A 26567-nucleotide genomic window follows, 5' to 3' on the forward strand; every position below is an offset into this window, starting at 1 on the left:
CTTGGTATTTGCTTCCTTTTGAATGTAGTTAGGTGAACTGGTTTTAATTATAAGCAATACATGATTAGACAACCGTATGTTTCACAGGGATCTAGTTTGCTCTTAATAACTGGAGAAAATTCTCCATCATCTTTCCATGGAAGTCGGACCTGTTGTCAATCAAAAGTCCTGGTCTAATGAAGTGGCTGAACAAATTTAATACCTCTCAGGAATAAGGCTAGCTTTCCTAGGTGATCAACATTCGTTTAACACCTTTAATAAAAAGAGGTTCTCAACACAGGAATGAATGAAGTTGATGATAATTAAGAACTTAAATTCCCTTCTCAAACTCCCCTTTGCCGTCTCAGAAAAATGAAATGTTGGTTATTGTTGAGATGCCTATCAGCATGAATGCCTTTTATCAAAACCCACTGAGTTGTCTTTCCACCAGCCAGTGGATATTATTGAGGTCCACTCTGCCAGACGCTGTGGTAGGCTCTGCAGTGTAGAGGTAAGCTAAACTACAGCCTGGTGGTGGTACAGGATATAAGAGGGGCTTGTGTCCCCTGGTTGCACGTGGAAGTGGGGTTCTTGGGGTACCGCCAGAATAAGCATTTCTCGAGGCCCCCACGAGAGGATGAGATATGGTAGAAAGCTTTATTTCCGTGGAATTACACCCCTGGGTTTCCAAAGTCCCATTTCCCTTAGTGCAGTCATAGAAGAAGTATAGCTGGAGCTTCAGGAGAGCTAAAATCAGAACTAGTGCCCAGAGTTTCCTTTCCATGTTGCAGCCAGGTCCAGTCCAGCATCAGGCCAGCTCAGTTTGTGTTTCTCTGCTATAGTCCATTATCCATTGTGTGTGGGGTCTGCATGGCCATGGGCCATGGGGGCAAATGCAAGGAAGCAGGAGCAAAAGAGCCCCACAAGCCAAGAGTTATATGCAACAGGAGCAGCAGGAGCCCAAGAGAGTGAACTTCTTTGTTTAGGGGATTATGCATTCCCAGATGTTCACATGCTTGCAGCGGCCATTCCCATTCTGGCCAACCATCCCTGTCCGGTGTCAGGTGTGACAAGCAAGTGCTTTTCCTATGTCACCCCAACTTTACTGGCCATGCATCTATCTTCCCTTTGTTGGACTCTTTCCCCACAGTGGTCTGTAGGGAGTGGGCCAGTGTTCCCTGGGGAGTGTGAAATTGCAGCTTTAATGTCTGGCCTTCCCTTGGCTCTTTTCTTTTTATTAGTAACTAGCTAATTACAACGATATCAGTGGGAGAGAGACATTTATCAAATAAGCATTTAAGTATATAACTAAAAATTGTAAGTGAAGAGTGTAAAGCAGGGATCCAGATTTAAATGTGGGCTAGGCTTGTGGAGGTCAGGAAAGTAACATTTAAAAATACAGCTTACCCTTTAGAATTGTTGGTGATTTTCTCCTTAATTCCAAAACCACTAGCAAATTCAGAAAATAAAAGCTTAGTCAAATCAGTTGTTTGGTTACCTTATGGAAAATACTAAGTTGATATAAATTATGTATTATGTTGCCCAGGTGCAAAGATAATATTAAACATGACTTTTCTGCTTGATTGTCATTTTCCCTCCTACGAGCTTTCATTTCATTAACTCTATTCAAAATGAAACCAGTCGCCTCTGGAGTGATTTTACATAATCAACACACATACAAAATATATACTTAATTACAGTTCTTTGAACGCACTGACCAAGAAGATGGGAAAAAATGTAGAAGACAGTAAAATGGCTAAGCTTTTCCTGCCTTGTCAGGGAGAGAGAGATGCCTGGCTCTGGAACGATATTTCTTGTATAAATATGGCATTTCTCTATTGTTTGCCTTTTGTTTTTTGAGAGAGTGAATGGGGAAGGAGAATTTCAGCACACATGTGAAATGGCTTGTCTGGTAGGAGTCGTTATAATACGCCACTCTGTAAAAGTGGTATTTTCTGATTTCCTCAGAAATGTATTAAATCTCCCAGACACAGGGAGGGGAAAACTGATTGTAGAGAGTGTTTCTCCATTTTAACTTTATATTAGAATATTTAGGAAAACACCCACTTATTTATTTCAACCTTAAATAAACAAAAGCTTGGTTTAAAAAAACTCAGATCTCTTTTCTAGCCATGACAAATGGAACCTGCTTGAAACCTCTGGCTGCTGTTTAGTAATTTACTAAAGAATAACCATTTCCTCCACCTCCTTTTTATGTTTTTCTCAAGCAATCGGTAAATAATTTATTCATCAAATATAAGAGAATGCCCCAACAGGAATTTTTTGGAAGAGCTGGTGTTCTCCTTGCAGAGGCAGACAATCGATGTGTTCTCTGGCTAGCTGGATTACAGCAGTCGGTGAGGCTAGAGCAAGAAGCCTAGCTAAGTTGTATGAATCTTCCTCACAAACAATGAACTCATCGACACAAATCATTTGATGCAAAACAAATAAACTCCTTTAGTGGAACATTATCACAGGATCAGAATGTCCTGCTTTTGGAAGGGAAGGAATGAGCGCAATGCAGCTTTACCGTAACAGCAGGCAACCACTGTTTTGCTGCTCGCAGTGGTATCTTTCAGCTCATGTTTTCTCTTAGGATGAAACAGAAATCCAAAATGTTATCTAAAATAATTACAAATAATATCATCAAACGAGCTCTCTGATTAGAGCTATTGGTCATTAAATTAGCTGGAAACCCAAGAATTTAGTACCTTTCAACAAAGTCATATCTTAGTTATGTGAATTATCTCATAATCCACCGTAATAAAAGGACTAATAAAGACGGCATCTCACACTTCATCAGGTCTTAGTATTAGCTAGGCATTGCCAATGGTTTGCTGATGGGTTTTCTCCCAGATCGTAGTTGAAAAAAACGAAATTGATTGTAATAAAAAAATGATACGATACGTGTGACCACTGCCTTTGATTTCACTATTGGAGGGGAGGGAAAAAATATCTTCCCTCCTCCTCTTCTAAATTCTCAGCCAGAGCTCCTGTAACAAAAGGCAGGTTAACAAGTTGATGTTAATTTTTATGTATTTATAGTAACTATAAAACATTAAATAAATGTAAATTACATAATATAAATACAATTATATGTGAAATTTATATTAATTTTTATTTAAAGGACAGAAAAGCATACAAATTTTATTTAAGTGGTAAATGACATGGGAAACTTCATAAAGGTTTTATAATGAAGACCTGAAGAAACCGTTCAAGTGAGTGTTTTCTTAAGTGTTTGATGAAAAGTGGAGAGTCATGGAAAAATGTGGTAGGGAAAAAGGGTCATGAGCCAAAGGTAGTAAACTGGTGGAAATGTAGCAAGTCCTGTTGTTTCAGATTCCTCTGCTGGTCCCTCCGGCTTCAGAGATAAAGATGCTCCTTTCCTCTGGGTAAGGAGAGGCACCCTCACGTAGGGTTTATGACCTGCCTCAGGGGAAAGTAAAAAAGACCTGCCTACACCCACTGTCTCAGATTCCTTCAGCATGAACTATTTAATAGGCCAAGGTGCCCTATTTTGGGGTAGCATGTCCTGAAACCTGTTAGTATCTATGTTGGATTGAGGGGAAAGCTGTGAACTAGTACCAGAAATAAGAAAACTAGTACCAGACATAAGAACACTAAAAATAGAGGTGAAATAGGAAATAGGAGACAGAGGAGGAAATTGCAGTAGCAATAGATGACCACATCAGGTCCAGAGCTTCACGAAATTGCCTCATTTCATCCTCGCAGCTGCCCAATAAAGTAGATAGGATTATCCCTACTTTGCAGATGGAGAAATTGACGCGTAGAGCTTTTAACTAATTTCCTGAGGCCGCATAGGTAGATGAAAAATGGCACTGCGGTGAGAAAACAAGGTCTGTCACTCCAGGCCTCTAGCTCCTAGCTGCTCTTAAGTACTGCCCAGAAATGCTGGCGATTGTTTACCGCCAGGCACTCGGGCGAGAAGGCACTGGTGGGAGACAGGGGGGTTTAACAGCTGGACAGACCAGCGCACCAGAAGAGAAAGAAGGCGGAGGGAAAGAAGACCGCCTGGAGAGGGGTATGTAGAAATAAGTCTGTGTAAACAGCCTAGAAATATTTAGATATCCCAAGGGAGAGATGAGGCAAGGGCAGTTACAGATTAGATAGAACTGCAACTTCTTTGGGGCTGCTGTGGCTTCTTTTTATCCCACTTTGCTGAGGCCGAGAGTATCCTCAGGCCAAGGAAGACATTCAGTGTTCTCAAATTGCGCTCAGGCAAAGCACCACATCTAGCCAATTATTTTGTTGTTTGGGGATGGCTAGAACATTGGTTTAGCTCCCTTCCTCCGTTTGAGTAGCTGCAGCCGGGATTAAAGTGGCCTCAAGTCTAACTGCAAAAAATAAATAAAAGGAGAGAAGGAAAGCTGCACATATTTCACATATATTTGACATACTGTGTTAAACAATCACATTAATCTTGCTTATCGGTCCTCATTTCCAACAACCATATTAAGGACCTGGCTTCTAACATACAGTCTTTAGAGAGAACAGATGGGGATGATGGGAAGAGAGTCTGGGATCCCTAAAGAAAGAATTTCCCTTGGTAATATCAAACCCGAGGCGGTATCAGAAACCTTTCCCCTTAAGTCCTGCCCTGCTCGCCTGGTATTGCAGTTAAACATACACACTCCCAGCCTCCCTCTCCCCTTTCCTCTAAGTGAGTGCTTCCCAGCCTGATGTTCACTTTTATCATTATCCTAGGAGTGGAAGGTAAATTAAGGTTTTGGAAATTGAATGGGCCAGAAAGAAACTTCATATGCATTTTTTTAAAAACTTGAACCACATCCTTACCCTTCTCTCCTTGCTCTCAGTTCTCCTCCCAGTGACTTTGGACTAAAGATTTATTAACAGATAATTTTTTTAAAAACAAGCTCAGAGATACAGAAAACAGACTGGTGGCTGCCAGAGGAAGGGGTGGAGAGCGGGCGAAATGAGTGAAGGGGGTCAGAAGGTACAAATTTCCAGTTAAACAGGTAAATCATGACTCACAGACAAATATGAAGTTAACATGTTTCAAAGGCTTTAACTCATCAATTAATGAGAAAGTAAGTAAAAAATATGATATGGATTAAAAGGAGAATTCAAAGTACCACGTGTATATATAGGCCATCAGGAATGTTGAAATGAATTTATAAACAGTTGCAAAACCAGCCAGTACTCACAGGGCCTATAATCAATCGCATTCCACTAGACACAGTTCCTTTGTATTTCTATGGACAAGGGTCATTTGCAGAAATATAAGTTGTTTACAACTTACACAACTGTAAAATACCTCAAAGACAATCACAGGCAAGAAAAACCTGAGAAGACACACCAGGCTGGATGCCCAGGAATCCTTTTACCCATTTTGAAGTTCTTTACAATATTTACTGACATCCTACATATGCTGGAAAAATTATGTTATCCTTCTTCATATGTAGTTCAGTATAAAAAATATTAAACCAAAACTCACAAATTTCATAATGAAAGTAAAATAGCTTCTTTCTAGGACTTCTTATTGCAGAATTATAGGTAAATCCATGGAAGTTAGTGTTGTAGTGCTTCTGGTTTGCTGTGCTCAGTCCGCTTGGCCACACAGGTGATATGTGTAGTCAAGTCCTCTTACAGGCCAAACCTTAGTACAGGCCAACAGCTGAGTGTTAATGAAATAAGTTTCAGAAGAAAATGGAGAAACATTACATAGTACTCTCACCACAAATGGGGAAAATACCTGAAATAAAACCCGATCGTTAATCAAATTTCTCAGAACACCTGCCTGTCCTAAATCGTGTCCCACAGTCCTAAATCGTGTCCCCCAGTGCAGCTCTGCGTTCGGACCGCGGCACTGACCTTACTGCTGATGTTCCACTCCCGTGTGTCAAGAGGTTGGGCCGCGTGGTCCCATAAAGCGGTGTAAGATGCCACCTTGAAAACACTTCAGATATTTGCCGCGTGTGTTACTTAAAAGGGTACTGCTTATTATTCGATGCAAAATAACTAATTATAAATCTAAACAAATTATTTTAAATAAAAGTTGCCAAGGGAGCTAGCAGCTCTCTAGATTTGAAAATGAGAAGCCGAGGGCCGTACAAAAGGACAAAAATGAAAATTGAACGCTCTTGGTTGTGCTTTGTTCAACTTTCTCTGATTCTGAGCTGGAAGTGGAAGTGGTGAGTATGGTCAAGCAGAATGTAAAGGCTGCCCTGATAAGACAGCAGAGTGTGTCTTAGGATGACACTTGCCCTTAGGACTGAGTCCTGTTAGCCACCGGCACAATCAGCAAGTCTCCAGTGTTTGCCAGGAGGTCATGATCACCAGAAGGTGGTTTTGTGGTTAACACACACATCCATTAGGACAAAACTAATGAACCCTGTTTCCACAACTGTTTAGGTTCTTGCTCCAATCCTGATTTCTACATTCTGACTCCTGGCTCATCGATTCCTGCAGCTCTCCTCATTGCTGGTCTCATTCAGTGAGTATTGACACTTGGCTAATAAATAAGCTATACTTTCTGACCCGTGGCTTCATGCAGCCTCCGGACCCCTTTCTAGTGCGGTAGAGCACAGGTTCTTCTGGTTTCAAGCCGGCCTGATCCTTGTGGTGAGGCCTCCCCTCCTAGGCCTTCAGCTGCAGCTGCACCTGGTTCCTCAAGGTCACTCTGCACCTAAGTGCCCTGAAGGGCTTGCTTTCAAAAAGCTCTCTGCCGCTCCCTCCTGGAGCCCGGCAGCGCTACCTCCAACCACGTCCTGGCTCAGGTCCATCCAGATTAACAACTTGATTGCTAAAATAATTCTGGAATTCAGATTCTCCCAACTTGCAGTAAGAAAGAGAAAACAAGCAAAAGGTCAAACCAAATTTAATTTTGGCCGTAATGGTAGGAGTTAATGTTTAGTAGGTAAAATTATTAACCTATACCAAAATCATATTTATTTTAGATCTTTCTCACCTGTTCGTTTAATAGATATTTACTGAGCACATGCCATTGTTCTGGCAACTAAGAATATAGCAGAGAATGAAAAGAAAGTTTCGATACTCAGAGTTTACACCGTACATCTAATGGAGTTTCTTTGAGAGAGGAAGTAAATAATTAATGACTTAAAGAGTTCTACTTTATAGAGGGGGAAACTTTAAGAGTCTAATTGGTATGCTAATCTATGTTCTCTCAGTTAATCACAGATAGATTAAACTTGAGGCAGCAACTTGAAATAAAGGCATAGTGCTCCAAAAGGTATATATAGTCTTGCAAACCTTAGAGTCAAGCAACAACAAACATCTTGGCCCTTGGTTTTTTTCTAAATTTTATTATGAAAAAATTCAAACATTCAGAGAAGTTGAAAGAATAGTGCAGAGAACAACCATATGTTTATAACCTAGATCAATTTTAACATTTTGCTATACCTGGTTGATCTGAAATTCTTTATACACACACACACACACACACACACACACACACACACACACACACACACACATATATCCTTTTAAAATTTCTTATTTGAAAAGAATTTCAAGATTACCGAAAAGTTGCAAGAAAAATACAAAGAATCCTCTTATAGCCCCTTTACCTAGGCTCACTAATTGTTAAAATTTTGCCCCATTTGCTTTTTAAATTTCTCTGTGTATATTTGTATGGAGTTTTTCAGAACCATTTCAGAGGAAGTTGCATACATCATGCCCCTTCCCCTATATATTTCAGTGTCTATTTTTTATTTTTTATTTTTTTTATTTTTTAAAAAACCTATTTATTTATTTATTTATTTATTTATTTATTTATTTATTTTTATATCTTTTTTTTTTTATTGATTTCAGAGAGAGGAAAGGAGAGGGAGAGAGAGAGATAGAAACATCAATGATGAGAGAGTCATTGATCGAGCCCGCAACCCGGGCATGTGCCCTGACCGGGAATCGAACCCCGATCGCCTGGATCCCAGGTCGATGCTCAACCGCTGAGCCACGCCCAGCCAGGCAGTGTCTATTTTTTAAAAACAAGGACATTCTGTTACATAGCCATTGTACACTTATCAACTACAGGAAATTTAAAATTGAGTCAATATTTTTATCAAATCTACAATCCATATTCCAATTTTGCCACCTGATCCAATAATGCTCTTTTGGGCATTTAATTTGTCTGCAGTACAGGATGCAGTCCAGCATCATATGTTACGTTTAGTCGTCATGTCTCTTTAGCTTCTTTTAATCTGGAACATTTTCGTAGCCTTTCTTTGTCTTTGTGACATTGGCATTTTTTAAGGAAACCAAACTTAAAGTATTCCTCATTTGGAGGTTATTTGATGTCCATCCATGTCACAGGTTGAGTTATCCTAGAAGACTCTGGGACAGAGTTTAATGATCAGATGTTGATTAGTTTGTGCCCTTAGGATCCATACCTGTGTGTGAAAGGAAGGTGGGTGGGTGGGGGACAACTGGGCAGAGGAAAAATTGAGCTGCAAGGTAGAACTGACAGCCACAGCCCACTCTAAAGCTAAAATGGACCTATCAGAATTGTCTCACGCTGGCCCAAAATGGCCAGGCCTTTGTACCGCCATTGCAGTGATCGTTGAAGGACATGACCTTGGACAAGGGGGAGGGGGCTCTGAATAGTAGCAGTAGTCCCTCAAGGGCTGCTAGCTGGAGGCTGTTTCTTAACTGCTCTCCCAGGACCTAGGGCAAGTTTTTTCTTTAAGGAGGAAATATTTCTGTTCACCATATTTCATGATAAGAATCAGGTTATACATTCTCAGCTTGACAACTATGATGTTTATATTTTTTTGAATCCTTTGAAAGCAAGCTGTAGACTCAGCCCACATAGCCCTAAAAAATTCAGCATACACCACCCTCCAAAAGAATGTTCTCCTACAAAACAATATCATTAACACACCTAAGAAAATGAAAACTGCTTAAATTTTTTAAAATTTAAATTTATTGATTTTAGAAAGACAGAGGAAGGGAGAAACATCAATTTTGTTTTTCCACTTATTTATGCATTTATTGGTTGCTTCTTGTATGTGTAACTAGAGATCAAACTCTAACCAATGGAGCTACCCAGCCGGGGCTGAAAAAAATACATATATATATATATATTTTTTTTTTTTTGAGAGAGAGAGAGAGAGAGAGAGAAACATTGATGTGAGAGAAACATCGATTGGTTGCCTCCCATATGCGTCCCCACCGTGATCAAACCTGAAGCCTAGGTATGTGCCCTGACCAGGAATCAACCCTGAAACCTTTTGATGTAGGGGATGACACTCCAGCTAACAGAGCCACCTGGCCAGGGCCAAAAAATACTTTCTTAATGATATCCAATCCACATCAAAATTCCACAATTATTCTCAAAATATCTTTCATAGCTTTTTAAAATCAGTTTTTAATCAAGGGTCACATATTACATTTAGTTTTGTATCTTTTCTTTTTTAATCTGGAATAATCCCCCTATTTGTTTTTCTGTGACAAAGATTTCCTAAAGAGACCAGGCCAGATGTCTTGAAGAACCGTCCTACTTTTCAGAGTGTTTTTCAAATTGGAAAGTCATAAGATAATGTCATAAGCACTGAGAAAAATCCCATTTGCTTTTTCTTAGATGATTTTAAGTACTTAATGAAGATAAAACAATTTTGAAAGATGTAGGCTGTGTTTGCTAGAGTACTAATTGAAGTCCTGCTTTTATATTCGTTATTAATTAAATAGAGTCATTAGAGAAGTAAGGACATAAAATGATTTATTATAGCAATTTATTACACACTTATGAAATTAAGTTAACTCAGAGAGTGTGTGTGTGTGTGTGTGTGTGTGTGTGTGTGTGTATAGCCAGGTTCTACTTAATCTTCACATCGTCTCTGACAAAGAATGAAACAAAATTAAAAGCTGCTTAGTATTTTGTTTTGTAATTTGCTAGTAAAAAATGAAAAACTCACATTATCTTATCCCATCATATTGTATTATATTACAATCATATCATATTGTTACTAAAGCGTCCTTAGTCCTTTAACTGTAGTGCTCTCATTATAAGCAGCTTTAATCCTCTTAAAATATTATGACTCATTCATTATAACAAATTAAAAAAGACATTAAGACGCAACAATCTTTTTGGATCATTTCCAAATAGGCTTCTTTAACTACTGTCCCTCAATTGAGCTAGTTAAGAGTTTTCTGATGGAAATAATTATATCTCTGCTGTGTATTAGTCAGAATACTTCTATAATTTGTCAGTGGCCACCACCTTGACAGCTGGCGAGAGTATCTTCTTGCCTCCCTCCTTTCTTCTGTTCCTCCTTGTTTCTTTGTTCCTTTCTCATATGGAAAAAAATTAGTTAAAATTATATTGTAAGGCTCATTTTCTACCCAAACTAAGATAAATCCCATAAAAATTAAGTGGGAAATCTTCATTATAAAAGATTATACAATTTTCTATGGGATAAATATAAAATTAAAGATTTAATGTTATGAGTAGGATAGGATATAACAGTAAACAGAAAAATTTTGCCAATTTTGAGCCAATCTATTTTGATTCAGCACCATTCTTTGAGTGCCCTTTCTATGTAAGTCTGGGTACTGGACCTTTTGATGAGCCACAAATTTATTGATTTATTGATCCATTAATTCATTTATTCATTCATTCATTTTTATAGTCTCTAGAGCTAAAGCAAGTTTAGGAAGGAGAAGGAGGTGGTAGAACATTGTACATTTTTCCATAAGAGTTTAACTATTAGGTGGGCTATATGCCTCTTCTTAAATTTCATAAGCCTGATTTTTAATTTTTTTTTATATATCTTTATTGATTTCAGAGAGAGGAAAGGAGAGGGAGAGAGAGAGCTAGAAACATCAATGATGAGAGAGTCATTGATCAGCTGCAGCCCGCAATCCGGGCATGTGCCCTGACCGGGAATCGAACCCTGGATCCTAGGTCGACGCTTAACCGCTGAGCCACGCCTGGCCGGGCAAGCCTAATTTTTTAAAGAACACTATGCTACTTGGGCCAAGTGGTTTCCAGATGTACAAAGTATGCCTGTTCGAACTCCCTACGGAGGTGACATTAATGAAAATATCAAAGTAAGGACCTCAAAAAATTCTTTACTCCATAAAAGTAACAAGAAACTGGCAAAACAGAATCAGCTTTTTCAGGACTCTGGGAATTACCTAAAAGTTAGCAACAATTGGGTAAAGTGAGAAAGAAGGGAGGGAGGGAGGAAGGAAGGAAGGAAGGAAAGAGCAAGCACAATCTCAGTAACAGAAGTGAGATTTGTGGCATTTTTACCTTGCCCTCGCCCATCTCGGCATCTTGTGCTTTGGGATATTCTTTTTTTTGGTTTGTTTTAAATATATCTTTATTGATTTCAGAGAGAGGAAAGGAGAGGGAGAGAGAGATAGAAACATCAATGATGAGAGTCATTGATCAGCTGTCTCCTGCACGCCCCAGACTGGGGATTGAGCCCACAACCTGGGCATGTGCTCTAACCTGGAATCGAACCCCAATCACCCGGATCCTAGGTCGATGCTTAACCGCTGAGCCACGCCCAGCTGAGCATGGGATATTCTTAAAAACTAACAGTCTGCTTTCTAGGTGAAGACTAGCAGCCTGGCTGCCACTGGAAACAACAGAAAGGAGCTGGAGTTCTGTCAAAGCTTCATTCCCAGAGAATTGTTGTCTGACCTGTCTGGTGGCTCCCTGAAAAACCTCACTTGCAAGGCTGTCTATATTTGACCTAACTCAGAGCTCAACCAGTGTGAAAAGCTTTTTATCCATAAGCATTTGTCAAAAATAATTACAGGCAATTACTTAATGTTGCAGCTGCCTGAGGTAATGGATACCAGTTGAGGGAAGGCATTAAACTAACCAAAAGCTTTAAAAGAAAAATTAGAGAATGAGACATACAGAGGAGCTTTGGAAATCTCTGACATATACCTGGCAATCAAGAAAGCCACTTTTGCCTGGCTCACCTGGCTTAGCGGTTGAGCATCAACGTATGATCCAGGAGATCAAGTTTCGAATCCCAGTCAGGGCACATGCCTGGGTTGCGAGCTCGATCCCCAGTTAGGGGCGTGCAGGAGGCAGCCGATGAATGATTCTCTCATCATTGATGTTTCTCTCTCTCTCTCCCTCTCCCTTCCTCTCTCTGAAATCAATAAAAATTTTTTAAAAATTAAGAAAGCCACTTTCATGTATAGGGCTGTGCCCATGTCGAGGACTTTGTACACTGCCAAGACCTGAAAAGGGACCTCTGGATGACTTGAGGCTCTGTGCAAATAGAAAGTAGAAAGTGATGGCTAAGGCCGAGTTGAAAGTGGGCCACTAACATGCACACAACCCCTTCACCAAACACTTGGAGAATTACTGAGTCCAAACATTTCAGAAAATTTCCAGGTCCAACATTTTACCTTCTGCGCTTTGCATGGTGGTCACAGCAAAGGAAAGGCCACATGGTCCATAGGACAACCAACAGCTTTGATGTCTCTCTGGATTCTTGCTCCCATTTCAGTTCAGGCCACTGAGGATTTTCCTTCCTTTCTTTCCAGCTCAGCCATACATTTAAAAAGATGATTTTCCACTGATTTGAGAGTTTTTAAAGAGTATCTAGATAACCATAGTGTAAGAAATGCAACTCGATCTAGCTTTTGAACTATTACCTTCCTATTGTCTTCTTTAGGAAGGACCTACCTGTACTCTAATTTCACATCTGAATGTAGTAAGGAGCAAAGAGTTGTGTAGACTGCAGTGATGCATTGTTGGGGAATACATTTGTCTTTTTCTACTACTCAGCCTCAGAACCAGGCTTCAACCAGCTTCCATTTGTTTTTCTTTCTTTTTTAAAAAAATGTATCTTAATTGATTTCAGAGAGAGGAAAGGAGAGGGAGAGAGAGAGAGAAACATTAATGATGACAGAGTCATTGATCGGCTGCCTCCTGCACACCCCTGACTGGGAATCGAACCCCAGTCGCCTGGATCCTAGGTCGATGCTCAATGGCTGAGCCACGACCGGCCGGGCTCCATGTCCTTTTCTTATCCTGGAGGGGATCCAGGAACTCATAACACTTCCCTCTCCCTCAGAAGCTCACTCTACTAGCCACTTCTCTTGTCACAAATCTCTCCAACTTCCATATTATTGTTTGCTCCACAAATACTTATTTTTAGCTTAAGGCCTTTACTATGAATCACTTGCGAAGGGTGGATAATAGAAACATGATCAGTAGGAGAAATTTACAAGCATTTCATAATTCTTCAAAAGGTCTCATAATCATGGTCATGCTTTCATTCTGTGATGAGTTATCTTCCAGTTTTATTCTCTTATGGAGTTAGTTGCTCCATATTTAGATGAAGATCAGAGGGACCCTGTTTTCAAAGATGACCCCATCTTCCCAAACCAAAGATGTGACCAAGCCTATGGATGCTATTGAGATAGAACAACGTGTCCTTCTGCACTCCAGAGGACATTTGACACCTCTGAGAATTACCAGATTGAACTATACGCAAATCAGTTGTCCTCTGTCTTGATCAGGACTATAGTGGACATTATTTTATAATTTTCTATTGTTACATGGTCTCCTCTCAGGGGGCACATAAAAGAAACCAATGAATGCATAAATAAGTGGAACAACAAATTGATCTTTCTCTCTCTCTCTCCCTTCCTCTCTCTTTCTAGAAATCAATAAACAACATTTTTTTAAAAGAAAGAAAAAGAATAAAAGTAACAGAAATGGCAACCAGCTCTTTGGGGATAAATATGGGACATAAGGAAAATCGTTTTCCTTCTCTGTACATTACATGTGGAAGAAATTTTATAGTGTCCCTTCTCTTTACCCTCCATGCCACCCAACCCCTCTAAGAAACTTAGCAGAGGCATCACTGCATGTGTATTGACTGATAGAAGACTGGCTAAGCCACATAATCAGAATTGTACATCCTGACCAATAGCCAGGTGACCCATCAAACTTCATCACTATACCATTAGAGTAACCACAACATAAAGTTTTAGGATTGGCAGAACTTTAGACATCACCAAGTCCGGTCATGTTTAATTCCTGATTTCCTGCTACAAAACCCTCAATTTATGGTTGCCTCGTTAAACATCTCCAATTATGAGAAATGTGCCATCCTCCAAAAATGAAATCTCATGGCTTCTTTCCACTGCTATTCACTACTGCATCTCCAGGGCCTAGAACGCATAGTAGATGCTGAAGAAATATTTATTAAATGAACAAATGCCAATTTTAAACAACTATAACATTTGGAAAGTTTTGCCTTACATTGAGCTAAAAGGTTTTTCCCCCTCATATTCTTGGTTTTATCTGGCAGATAAAACAGTTCCCGCTTCTCTGTGCCAGCCCTTGAAACATTTGAAAAAGTTACCCCGCCCTTTCTTTTCCAGGATAAATAGCCTCTACCAGTTCACTGAATGCTCCTCACATGATGTAGTTTAAAGCTTTCTCTCCATCCTGTTCCCTCTCTTCTGGACATGCTCCAGTTTATCATTGTTCCTCTTACATTATAATTCCCAGAAAAGAAGACAATACCCCCAGGTGCAGTCTGACCAGTTCTAGGAGAGTTGGACAAATACTCTCCCAATTCTATTAAAAAGCTCAAGGGCAAACTTACCTTTTTTTTTTTAAGCTGTCACATCTCTTTCTTGACTCACATTGAACTCGTGGTCAAGGAGAAAGCTTGCATTTGGGCAGAAATTTAGCACATCTAAATGTCAGAACAGGTCACCAAAGGCACTCCTCTCTGCCTTCGGTGAATAGCAGTGTACATCCCATGAAATGGAGTGAAGGCGGTTGGTTGGCATGCTTCCCGGGCGCACCATTCCACTCCCTTCTCACGGGTGGTGAAAAGGCACTGAGTAAGCCATTAGTCCATATTATGGATCTCTTTAATATAGGCTTACTAAGTCCATTTTAGCAAAATAATTCAGGGCCTGTAACTGCTGCTTAAGCATATCATCAGCTGGGAAAACCTGTCAGAGAAGGTGATTTGCTTAGTACTGTAACTGGCGTGAAGTTCAATGCAAGTGTTGCTTAACAGGTGACTTCTGAAGTGGCAGAAGACGGGCAATTTCTAAAGAACACTCTGGACACGCCTACCAGTCCCATTTTCCAGGTCAGTGTGGTAGAATTAGATTTTTTTAGAAGTCTTAGACTAGCCATTGTGAATTTCTCTTTTCAGAACCTTCAAAACATTATCTTGAAAGCAAGCTAAACTAAAGTGTCTTCAATTCAAGATGTCTATGGTTACTATTAATCTGACTCTATTCTTAGGTGGTTTTAAAGGTGAGCTTAGAATTGCCAAGCTCTTTTGCTTTCAATAACTAGTCACACAAGTTATTGAACAGTTTCAATAGTCAGAACACAGTCAAAACTCAGAATCAGGCTTTAGGTTGAAATGGTTTGTCTGACTTTGTCTTGTTAGAGAAAACCTGTGATGAGCAGAAAAGCTATAGCAACTGGCTCTAAAAGTAGAATTTTTTTAAAAAGAAATTGTATTGTATCAAGTGGATTGTTACCGAGTTCTTTCCAAGTGTCCTATCAGGAAATAAACTGCTTGCACTGTACTTCAGTGAAGGCATATTGTATTACTTATAAAGGCGCCAAGATATTTTCTGACTACTTTCTTGGACTTGAATACCTGGAGAAGCACTTGGCTTTGAGTTATCCAAAATACCCAGACGATAGGGACAGTACAGATACATGCCTACATCCATTCTTTCTCATAAACCACCATACTTAATGCCCTTTAGAAGGTCACTTTTACTTTCCTCAAGTACTGGACCTCTGTTTCTGAGACAAGGTTGAGTAATATCAAATATGAAAGATATTAAATATATTAAAATTATTTACTGCAAATGTACTATGTCCAGAACCAATTTGAAAAATAATATAGTTAAGAGGTCTCAGAAGTGGTTCTTCCTTTGAATTTCTACCACTGGTCAGAAAGTAAGTAAATGGGAAAGATGGCATAATATAAAGTGAGCTCGAAGAAGGAAAAGAGCTTTTAAAATATAGTCATAAGTTTTACCATTGTACGAGTACTTCCCTCCCTCCCTCCTTCCTTTCTTTGATAGTCAAGGAAAGAAGAGAAAATAAAAGGGGTTTGAGCTACACGCAAATGTTGTCTCCCACTACTTTCTAGTTATGTCCACTTCAGTGTGAAGAGCTAGTTAAGATGTGTAGATTCTGTTTCTTCGCAGTTCTACAGCTGTTTTGGGCACTGCTGCATGTTTATAACCTTTTCTCACAGATGTTACATTTTATGAAATGTGACTCATTAGGGTGGTACTGGTATCTTTAAATGAAAGGAAATCCCAGAAGGCTGAATGATTACACAAGTCTGGTTCGCTCATAACCCGAAATATTTGAATAGAATATATCTTGGAGAGAAAAAAGGCAGTAAGACTTTGACATACTTAAATGAATTAGAGCAATGACTTAAAATTCTTTTCTCTGGGAGGAATGAGGGAGAGACAATATTCTTGTTTGGGAGGTTTTGTTTTCATTTGCAGAATGTTTTTCATTTGTGTAAGCCTTTTGTTTTGGACTTTGGTCCATATTTTTGATTCAATGTGAAAAAAAAAAAAAATTTACTAGAAGACATTTTTTAAATGCCCACTCTGTGCAAAGCACTCGATTTGATGCTACTTGGAGGCACAGAAAGTAGTAAAAGAGCTAGAATATATTGCTCTGCCATCTTTGAGCTTCTCATAAATGTTTAAAATTGCATGTCACCTGTCTTTTCCAGATGAGGCACCCAGAGTACCATGTGGGACGGTGACTCATCCAAAGTCATGCAGCTAGTGACATGCAGGACTAAAACTTAGAGGCATCTCTCCTGAGTTCCAATGCTCTTTCAACATACCAGGCTACCTAGTACCCACGGACTTAAGTGGGTCATGGCAGGTTGGGAGATAGGGTGAGGCAATTGAGGCAAAAGTTTCACAGGTGCCAAAAAGCTTAGTAATCACACTTAATGCAGAGGAAATCTATGCTGAACAATATATCGCAATCTTAAATGAAGTCAGGGCCTGACTCTGTTTGCATTACCCAGCCTCACTTGCCTCACCCTGATCTTGGTCCTGTGTCATGCAATCTGAACTATTGGGAAAACCAACAAAAAAATATTCCCATGGCTGTGAGAATTGTAAAGGAACCCCTGAATATATAGAACGGTGTGTTCAAATGTTGAGAGATGGATCACAAACTACCCACAGTAGAGTACTGAGATAAAATAGCTTATTTTGTTTTAATAAGAAACTGAGACTGAAGAGCATGGGGAAAAACCCAAGATGTGACAGTTTGTCATGCCAACCTCTAAGGGACACTGTTCTCATAATGAACGCAGTTCCCTTGAAAAGGGCTCCGTTAGATAGAGGCTGAAATGGAGTCCTGAGAGCTTCACAGTGGGGTTTGGTTGGAGGGCTTCGATCGGAACTAGAAACTGGGTAAAAAGTTTTCTTCCCCCTTTTTTTCTTCTTCTCTCTCATCCGTGTCTTGTGCCTGAAGTGGTAAGCCAGGACCTGGATATGCACCCCTGCCCCTTGAAGGCCAAGAAGAAATCACAGTGGGTTCCGGGAGGAAAGGAGAGGTTCTTGGGCAAACGCAGGCCTGGAGTTCGCCAAGAGAGACCAAAAGGGGACTTGGGGCTTAACCTGCTGTGGAGCAGTGAAGAATATGAATTTGGCTCTGGCTGGTGTGGCTCAGAGGTTAGAGCCTCAGCCTGTGCACTGAAGGGTCATGGGTTCCATTCCTGGTCAAGGGCACGTGGGCTTGATCCCTGGCCCCGGTTGGGGATGAGTTCGGGAGGCAACCAATTGATGTCTCTCTCTCCTATCGATGTCCCTCCCCCTACTCTCTCTAAAAGTCAGTGGGGAAATACCCTTGGGTGAGGATTGGCAAGAGCAGGAAAGAATATGCATTCGCCTGGATGTCCTCAGCGTCCAGCTGCCGGGGGCTGCATGGAAGTCGGTTTAGGTTCCTGGGCTGGAAGTTTGGTTTGCACTTTTCCACGTTTTGCAGTGACTAACAGCAGAGTCGAACCAGCCCCAGGCGTAGCATAGATTCCGGGTAAATGCGGGCCTCTGACACTGTACTAAGGGGCAGCTCTGACAGGAGCGCAAAGTTAAAAACTCTTTTCATGCCCTGGCTTCGCTGAGCCTGGGGTGGGGAGGGGTGAGGAAGAGTCCAAGAAAGAACCAAAGTAGTTTTCTTTTTCTTAGATGGTTCTCAGCTTCCTCCCATGTAGTCAACCGCATTTGGAGGGATGGGTGGTTACTTTTGTTTTGTTTTGTTTTCCATTCAGCCACAGGCACAGCTCTAGGAAAAAACAACCCCCCACAGCAAGTATTCTCTAAATCCAGTGTCATTCTCAGAATCTCTCCTGCTTTAAACACTCTTGAGAGAGGATTCCTGTGCTTTGGGAGCTTAAAGGTTAAGAACCTGTGTGCTGATGAATTTGGATGAGAATTCTAACCATGCCTACTTGCCAACTAATCGGCTTTTGCAAGTTGTTTAATTTTCCTCCTCTTCAGTTTTCTGATCAGTAGAGAATAAAGGTTCAACAATAGTATCTGTCGTCATAGATCCGTGCCCTTAAAGGGTGCCGTCAGCCCCGGCCGTTGGGCTCCGTGGTTAGCGTGTGGGCAGGCGGACTGAAGGGTCCCAGGCTGCATTCCGGCCGAGGGCAGAACCTTGGCTGCAGGCTCGGTCCCCGTAGGGCCGGGGGCAACCGATCGATCTGTGTCTCTCTCCTGCCCCCTTCCACCCTCTCTAAAAAGCAATGGGAAAAAATACATCCTTGGATGCGGTTTAAAAAAAAAAGATGATGTTAAAGGTCCCCTTCACACGTGCATCAAGGCCTTCTAGGGTACCCCCATCCAGCAACCATTCAGGCTGTGCCTGACCCCCTTAGTGCCCACACAGTGCAGTGTATCTGTTTGGTTTGTTGTTTTATAGGTTTTTAACATTCTCTAACTTGAACAACTATGAGTTCTTGCTTCTAATAAGCCAAAATTTTGTGATTTTGTGCCCCAGCTCCACCGTTGGACACAGAATAAGCGCTTTACTTTGCCCTTATCTGCAAGTATCTGAAGGTGCCTATCAGACTCCAAAGTCTTCCTTTTCCACGGATCCCTTCAGCCATTCCAACAAAGACACCACCTCGAGCCCCTGCGGTCTCCCGACTCCTGCCTTTCCACTGCTTCAGTTTTCCAGCAGCCTTCTCGAAATCTGTTTCGCAGCCTTCAAGGAGCTAGTCCTCATGTAGATCGACCCCCACAAAGGGGAGCGCTGAGGTCCCTAGCTGTGCTTTCATTTCCATAAAATAACTGAGCGCGTTCATGGTGAATGCCTTCTAAGCCATCACGGCAGTCATTCTGCGACCCAATTGTTTGGTTCTATCAACTGGCTTTCCTTTTCCACGACTGCGCTTCATCCTATCTCCGCCTGTCCCCTGCTGGGGGAAAAGCAGCAGAATTTTCAGGCACGGTCTCGTATGAATGGGAGGAGGTTGTAGAAATGTTGCTTTTCCCTCCTCCCTCCGCTTTCTCCCCCTGCGCTATTGAAAAAACATTACTGTTGCTATCACAACAAGTTCCCCATCCCCCCCTCACCAAGTTCACTATTACCTCTCAACGAGGAACAGCATTGTTTTGGGAAGTGGCTGCAACTCCCGTATGTCCTGCAAGTTCCTTAACTATTGTTCCTTTTCCTTTGGGAGAAGAGCCTTCTCTTTAAGAACGGAAGTATCTTGCCCCGAGACTTCTGCAAATGTCACCGACAATGTGTGATTGAGAGCCAAAACATCTTTGGTGCCAAGTAATGATGAAATAGAAAACAAAGGTGTCTTGTGGTAGCAGCACAAACTTCCACTGTGTGCGATTTCAGGTCATGGTTAAGGATTCTAGACTCACACAAACATAGTCATGGTCAACCTTTAAAAAAAATGTTTAAACCATGGGTGGTATCTATCTGTGAGATGTTTTGTAAACTGTTAGGGACCCTGTTGTGACTGCTGCTTCCAAAATCAGTTCTTCAGGAGACATAACACTGCCCAGAAGACATTAAGAAGGATTAAAGCTTTAACTTTGACTGTTCATATGAATGAAAAGATCTAAAATATAGATTGGGACGGTTCAGATCTCCCGTAGCTATCTAGTCATGTCCTATAAAAATAAAGTTCCATAAGTCCTGTGCCGTCAAGGTTTTCAAATTCAGTGTCCATATTCTTCCTGCTAAAAAATTACTCGTACACATAGAAATCCTTTTTCAAGGAAATAGTGACTTGGGGGTTTCTTGCTGCAATAACCAAGGCTTTGAAATATATCGTCGATGGTGGTGATTCTTGCCTAGACTCTAGATAATATCTGGAGAGAAAGATAAATAATATCCTTTATTTATCTCATTTTTTAAAGATGGAATTGCCCTTTTATTGATTGATCGATTGGTTATTGGTTTGAGAGAGAGAGAGAAACATCGATTTATTGTTTCACTTATTTATGCATTCATTGGTTGATTCTTGTATGTATCCTGACCTAGGATCGAACCTTCAACCTTGGCATATTGGGACGACGCTCCAACCAACTAAACTACCTGGCCAGGGCTAGACTGTATCCTTCAATCAAAGGTGAGTAAACAGCTCTCTTAAAAGAGAAATATGCTTTACAGTGTTCTGTTTTCTCACCAGTCTTGGCCAGATATGGGGATAATAATGGCATTTGGGGGCTAGACACAGGGTTCCCCCAACTCAAACGCCCTTAGAAGGCAGGCATATAATATTGTGTGAACTCCACACAAATTGAATATTTTTAGAAATATAAAGCCCACAAAACAAAACAAGTTTTAAAATCTTTACTTAAAACTTCTCACCCTTCTCATGAAGTAACACAAGGAAATTCCACTCTTCTACCTTCCCCTCTGTTGTGTACTGTTTTGGGCCTTAAACTGGTTAGAACAGTAGCTGCAATTATTTATTTATTGATTGATTTTTTAATAAAAAAAAAAAAGATCTTTATTGATTTCAGGGAGAGAGAGATAGAAACATCAATGATGAGAGAGTCATCATTGATCTGCTGCCTCCTGCACGCCCCCAACCGGAGATGGAGCCTGCAACCCGGGCATGTGCCCTGACCGGGAATTGAACTGCAATCTCCTGGATCCTAGGTCGATGCTCAACTGCTGAGACGTGCCCGACTGGGCTGGTGATTGATTTTTTTATTCATCTTAGAGAGAGGAAGGGAGAAAGAGAGAGAAACACTAATATGAAAGAGAAACCGCGAGCCTGCCACCTTTTGTTCTATGGGTCGATGCTGCAACCGAGTCACACTGGCCAGGGTACTCCCTGCAATTATTGAGCATATTTATATGCCAGGTACTCAGCTGGCCACTTTTTGAGGATTTTCTTATGCGATCATCACAGCAACTCTGACTTAGTACTATTACTATTCCCATTTTACAAGTGAGGAGGAAACTGAGATTTCGAGGTAGTAGGTGATTTGTCTAAGATGCCAAAGCCAGGAAGAGGGGAGACTGGGATTTGAAGGCAAGCATTCTGATTTCAGAGCCCATAAACCACTTTATTGCCTGATATTTAAATTATATCTGTGTTTGTTATCTTACAGTCTTGAAAAGGAGTTACGCCTAACAGTTTCTCCCTGACCCAAGGTTAATCATTCTTTCTGTTTTCTCCCAGCAATCAACAGAGTCATACGGATTGTACAAGTGGGGACACTAACTTCTGGGTGGAGCATTAAAACAACCGGTACGTAAGTAAGTGTTGACTCTTCCAGTATGTGCTGTGTCGTCTTAAACTGTCCAAGTGAAGCATGGGGGTTAGATATGCAGGTCAGCCTACAGTGCCTTTTATGAAAAGAACTTGATCCCAGTAGAGTGAAAATGGGTATCATTTCATTTCCACTTGATTGAGTTGTTCTTTCATTTTCTTCATAAAAGAAAAACTCTCTCTCCCAACCTCACTGCCTTTAAAAGTGAATAAAACGATTGTATGTCTAAAATTAGTTAGCTTTCCTAGTTGAGGTTGACTTTCAATGCCAACTCAATAAAGAAGTTATTGTGAAGGATGTACTCAGTTTAGCTAAGCTTCCTGAAAAATTCTGTTAGTTTCCTAAATGAATGTCTCTCAAATATCCCTCATCTCCATTCTTACTCTCATGCCTAAGGCCCTTCCATCTTTGACTTCAGTTGTGACAACATTCTCCCAAACTTCTACCAGATGATATTTATAAAAACAAAGATTCAGTGATGTCACTCCCTCCTAAAAACCTTTTTATTTGCTCCCAGCTGGCAATGGAGTAAAATCCAAATGCTTAAGCATGACATTCAAAGGATTCATTACCAGAACACTCCCCTTTTCTGTTGTCTCTTTTCCAGCCAAACCAAAAAATTTCCATTCTTCCTGATAATGCCAAGGAATATTGTCATTTGTTTTAAAGTCTGGCATTAAGCAATAAATGACACGGGAGCTACAGATAGGCAAGATACTTCACTATTAAAGGGTAGGCTATGCCCAGGGTTAGGGTTAGGGATAGAGGGTGCAATTTACAGTCACTGTTCTCTACCTCTTACTAACCAGCAGTTGCTGTCAGTATCATACCCGACCTTCGGTTTACATTTAAACCTCCTTTGCTTCCTTGGGTCAATAATCAGGGCATCTTTATAAAACACTGCTATGCTTTAACACCTTCCAAGCAGAGATTGTTTATCCAAAGGGCAGCAAAATATTCTACTGGAGCCACACATCTTGGGTACAATCTTGGGTGTGGTATACAGTTTTTATTTGATAGTGGAAAATACTGAAAAATGCCCCCAAAATAACCTCCCCCCCATATATGCACGTGCTTTTCAAAAAATCTTTCCTAAGAAGAAAGACAGCCCTTAAAAGATTGTTTGCTTACCATATGCTTGCTGGGTCATGGATCTGTGGTTTTCACCAGAGTTTCCCTCTCATGTCAACTGATTCATTCAACTCATTCCTGTCATCAATCAGAAGCAAAATACATGCTCCCCCAAGGGACCTCATGGTTTTCACAGGAAACACATTCAGCTCTTGAGTGTTGTTTTTTTACCTGGGTGTCTGGGGAACCCTACACAGGCAATCCACATAGACAAAGGTCAATCACATTGAATCCTTCTCTGTTCAAAGTAGATTACAGCTTAAATTTTCCTAAGATTCTGTTAGGTATACATTTTAGCAATGGTTCCCTGGAAACCTATCTGACTCAACATTATGGAACTAAATTAAACCTCTCTGCACTCACCAAATGTGCTGCCAGAAGGCATCTTTGTATTCGTCAAGGTAGATAAACAAAATGTTTCCCTCTGAAGCCAAGCCTCGTTTAAAGCCACATTGAAAAGCTTAATGATACACATTTCTACCAGATGTCCTTTCCGCAAGTCATCTGGATTTCTTCGACTATTTATCACTTTCTGCCAGAACTCTTGCACTGAAATCTATTTACTAAGAAGAGGGTTTCAGCTTTACCATTGATTAAATCAGAATGCATCAGAAACCAATTTGTTGAGTTCAACAAACACTTCTGTGCTGCACAACTAGACATTGGCTACTTGAGCATCTGGGAAAATGTTACCCAGGAAGGTGATAACTTGGGTCCTCACCGCAGCTGAATCCCTGCAGTAAATATGCCTCTTCACGTTCTTTGGAAGCCAAAACCACAGACTTCAGGGATGCTTCTCTGAACTCCACTCTGTACCAAGCATTTCTCACACATCCCTAACAGACTTGGGGTGGATCTGCGTATACTCATGTCCACAATGCAGTCTGCCACTTACTTAAGTGGCCGCTCAAAAGATGTTATGATTATGTAGATCTTTATTAACTTTTATTTCAGTGAGAATTATTTATTTGCCTTTCAGCAGCTCATATGGTTTAAGACAAATACAGTAGCTATTTCCCCTTTTCAGTCAAGTCCAAAGGCTTCATTCTGGCATTGTTACTGTGCTCCTCCAAGTACTTCCAAATTGATAACACTGTGCGGCATCTCAATGGAAAGTCACTGCTAGCCAACGCGGTTTGACTCTGCCTGCTTAATAAATGACAATGCTTCCTTCAAATCTGGATTTCAAGAGCTATTTTGGCCTGCTGTTCATCTTTGTTTCTAGTTACTGGCCAACAAGGCTCCTTTCCATTGCCCAGAAATCCCTCCAGTTCCACCCGAGTCTGTATTAACATCCCCCATCACGTCTCTGGAACACGTGTATGTGCCACGTGGTTAAACTAAGGACGATTTCCCCCATATTTTCCTTCTGTACCTCTTTTTGCCCTTTCTCTTATCTCACCAAAAATGAGCAGATAAGTACACAGCAGAATATCAGTTTTTAAAAGTTTAAGAACATCTCTTTAAGTTTAGGCCCTTAAGTTTAAATTGGCAGAAATGCAGAAGGTAGTGAGCTTTCTTTGTAGAACACATTTTTACTTTGAGGTTGCAGATGTTATTTTGAGATTGCATTTTCATGCACTTCACTTACACTCTCATATGTGTACAGGTTTTTTTTAATCCTCACCTGAGGATATTTTTATTGATTTTAGAGAAAGAGGAAAGGGGAGAGAGAGAAACATTGGTTTGTTGTCCCACTTATTTTTGCATTCATTGGTTGATTCTTGTATGTGCCCTGGTGTATTGGGACGATGCTCTAACAAACTGAGCTTCCCAGCCAGGATTATTTCTGTTTTAATGTATAGTTTCCCCCTTTAGTATTGAAAAGCTCAACATTTTTAAGAATTTGCCTGCCCCAAGGGTCACAAACTTGCAGCTGGGCTGAATATGGCTCACAGCTATTTTGTTTAAAACAGTAATTTAGAATTTGGAAACTTTTCACATTAAAAATATAAATATCCAGCCATTCTTCAAAAACTCTGGCAACACTAAGTGCGTGTTTCCCAAATGGAAACAGTTGGCTAGACCTGAGTAGCTGCTGTTCACTGAACGCAAGTCCACTGCTCTTTGGTTCACCCAAATCCCATAGTCTCCCCGACCTGGACTGTTGCACCCATTAAAGCCACCTGCTCCTGGGGACATTTAAATGATGAAATAAAGGGCAGAGGATGTTAATTCTGCCAATACAGTATAGGTCTAGTATCATCACAACTCAAGACCTGCTTCTCTTTTTTTTATAAAGCAGGAGTCCTACCAGCCCACCAGAGTCATTGCAAAAACTCCCATACTCAGTCTCTGTGGTTAAAAAACATGTTCCTTAAATGCACTGGCTGTTTCCTCTGCCCTGAAAACTTGCCCCAAAATATCCACGACTGGCTCCCACACATCCTTCAAGCCTTTGGAGTTGTCATCCTCTCAAGGAGTCCTCTAACCACCTTATTGAAAGTTAAAACCACCTCACCCATTCCCTTTATCTTGTTCTCTTCCCCCCATTTTCTACAGCACTTACCATGTTTTAACATGCTATGTAATTTGCTTTTTTATTGTTTATTTTTTACTATAGATCTCTTCCCACTAGATTATAAAATCTAAAAGGGAAGACATAGTTGTCTGATAAGGATCCCCATCAGCTGGAATAGTGCCTGAGAAATGTGGGCACTTACTAAATATATTCTGAATGAATGAGTGACCAGGATTCGGGAATGGCAGTTGCCCCCTCTGGGTTAATGTTATGGGTTGAATTGTGCCCCCCTTCCCCCCAAGAGCTGTTGAAATCTTAAACCCCAGTACCCCATAATGTGACTATACTTGGAAATAAGGTCTTTGCAGGGGTCACCCAAGTTAAAACGATGTCAGTTGGGTGGGTCCTAATCTAATATGACTGGTGTTTCTATAAATAGGAGACATTTGGACAAAGACAGATTACTCACATAGGGAAAACTCCACTTGAAGATGAACGCAGATATGAGAGCGATGCGTATACAAGCCAAGGAGTGCTGAAGTTTGCCAAGAAAACACCAGAATCTAGGCAAGAGGCAGGGAACAGATTATTCCTCACAGTCCTTGGAAGGAAACACTTCTGCCTAGCCTGGATTTCAAATTTCTACAGACTTTGAAACAATGAATTTCTGGTTATTTTAAACCACCCAGTTTAGGGTACTCTGTTGCAGCAGCCTAGGAAACAAATATGGTTAGTCTCTAGATATTTGGGTAAGTCTAAATGAGGTTTGGAAACTTAATTAGATCTGGAGGTGCCTGTAAACTGTAAAACAATATACAAACAAGGTATAGTAATTAACCAAGCATATGCCCTCAAGGGTTAACTGTGTCTGCCCCAAAGACTGGGTAGGACAGGTGCTAAATTCTGCCATCTCGCCACTACTTTTTACCGCCACCTCCACACAAAAACATCTGCTCTAAGTCATAGGGGAATTCATAGTTTTTATTTTCCTTGAACCATTTGGCTGGGCAGCATTTAACTTCTCTTGAAGATCTTTCTCCAAGGCTGAACTGATCTTTGCACCTAATCTATTCGTCTGCTTTCCAGAAGATTAGGAACCTCTCTGGTACCGTTTTCTGTTTGAAGAGATTCTGTTTAGATAGATCACTCATCTTCAAGGTACCTCCTCTCATCCCAAAAGAATTGGGAAGAGGGGTGGTGGTGTCCTTCATCAGGCCCTGTGATCATTTGGGCT

The 26567-nt window shown here is 40.7% G+C and overlaps 1 protein-coding gene across 6 annotated transcripts in view; it reads left to right on the plus strand.

Moving 5' to 3' along the window:
* The window catches only part of CMKLR2 (chemerin chemokine-like receptor 2), an 81584-nt gene that overhangs the window by 51166 nt on the left and 3851 nt on the right, over positions 1–26567 (plus strand). For 3 of the 6 annotated variants that reach the window (XM_081142202.1, XM_081142200.1, XM_081142201.1), the window contains exons 2-5: positions 6373–6454; positions 14997–15071; positions 20498–20585; positions 21651–21719. The gene's annotated coding sequence lies outside the window, so the exon portion shown is untranslated. Of the gene's footprint in view, positions 1–6372; positions 6455–14996; positions 15072–20497; positions 20586–21648; positions 21728–26567 lie in introns of those variants that run through there. The other 3 variants (XM_081142203.1, XM_081142204.1, XM_081142205.1) reach the window with 3 other exon arrangements.

The sequence above is a fragment of the Miniopterus schreibersii genome (assembly GCF_964146895.1).
Source record: "Miniopterus schreibersii genome assembly, chromosome: 7".
NCBI classification, from domain to species: Eukaryota; Metazoa; Chordata; class Mammalia; order Chiroptera; family Miniopteridae; genus Miniopterus; species Miniopterus schreibersii.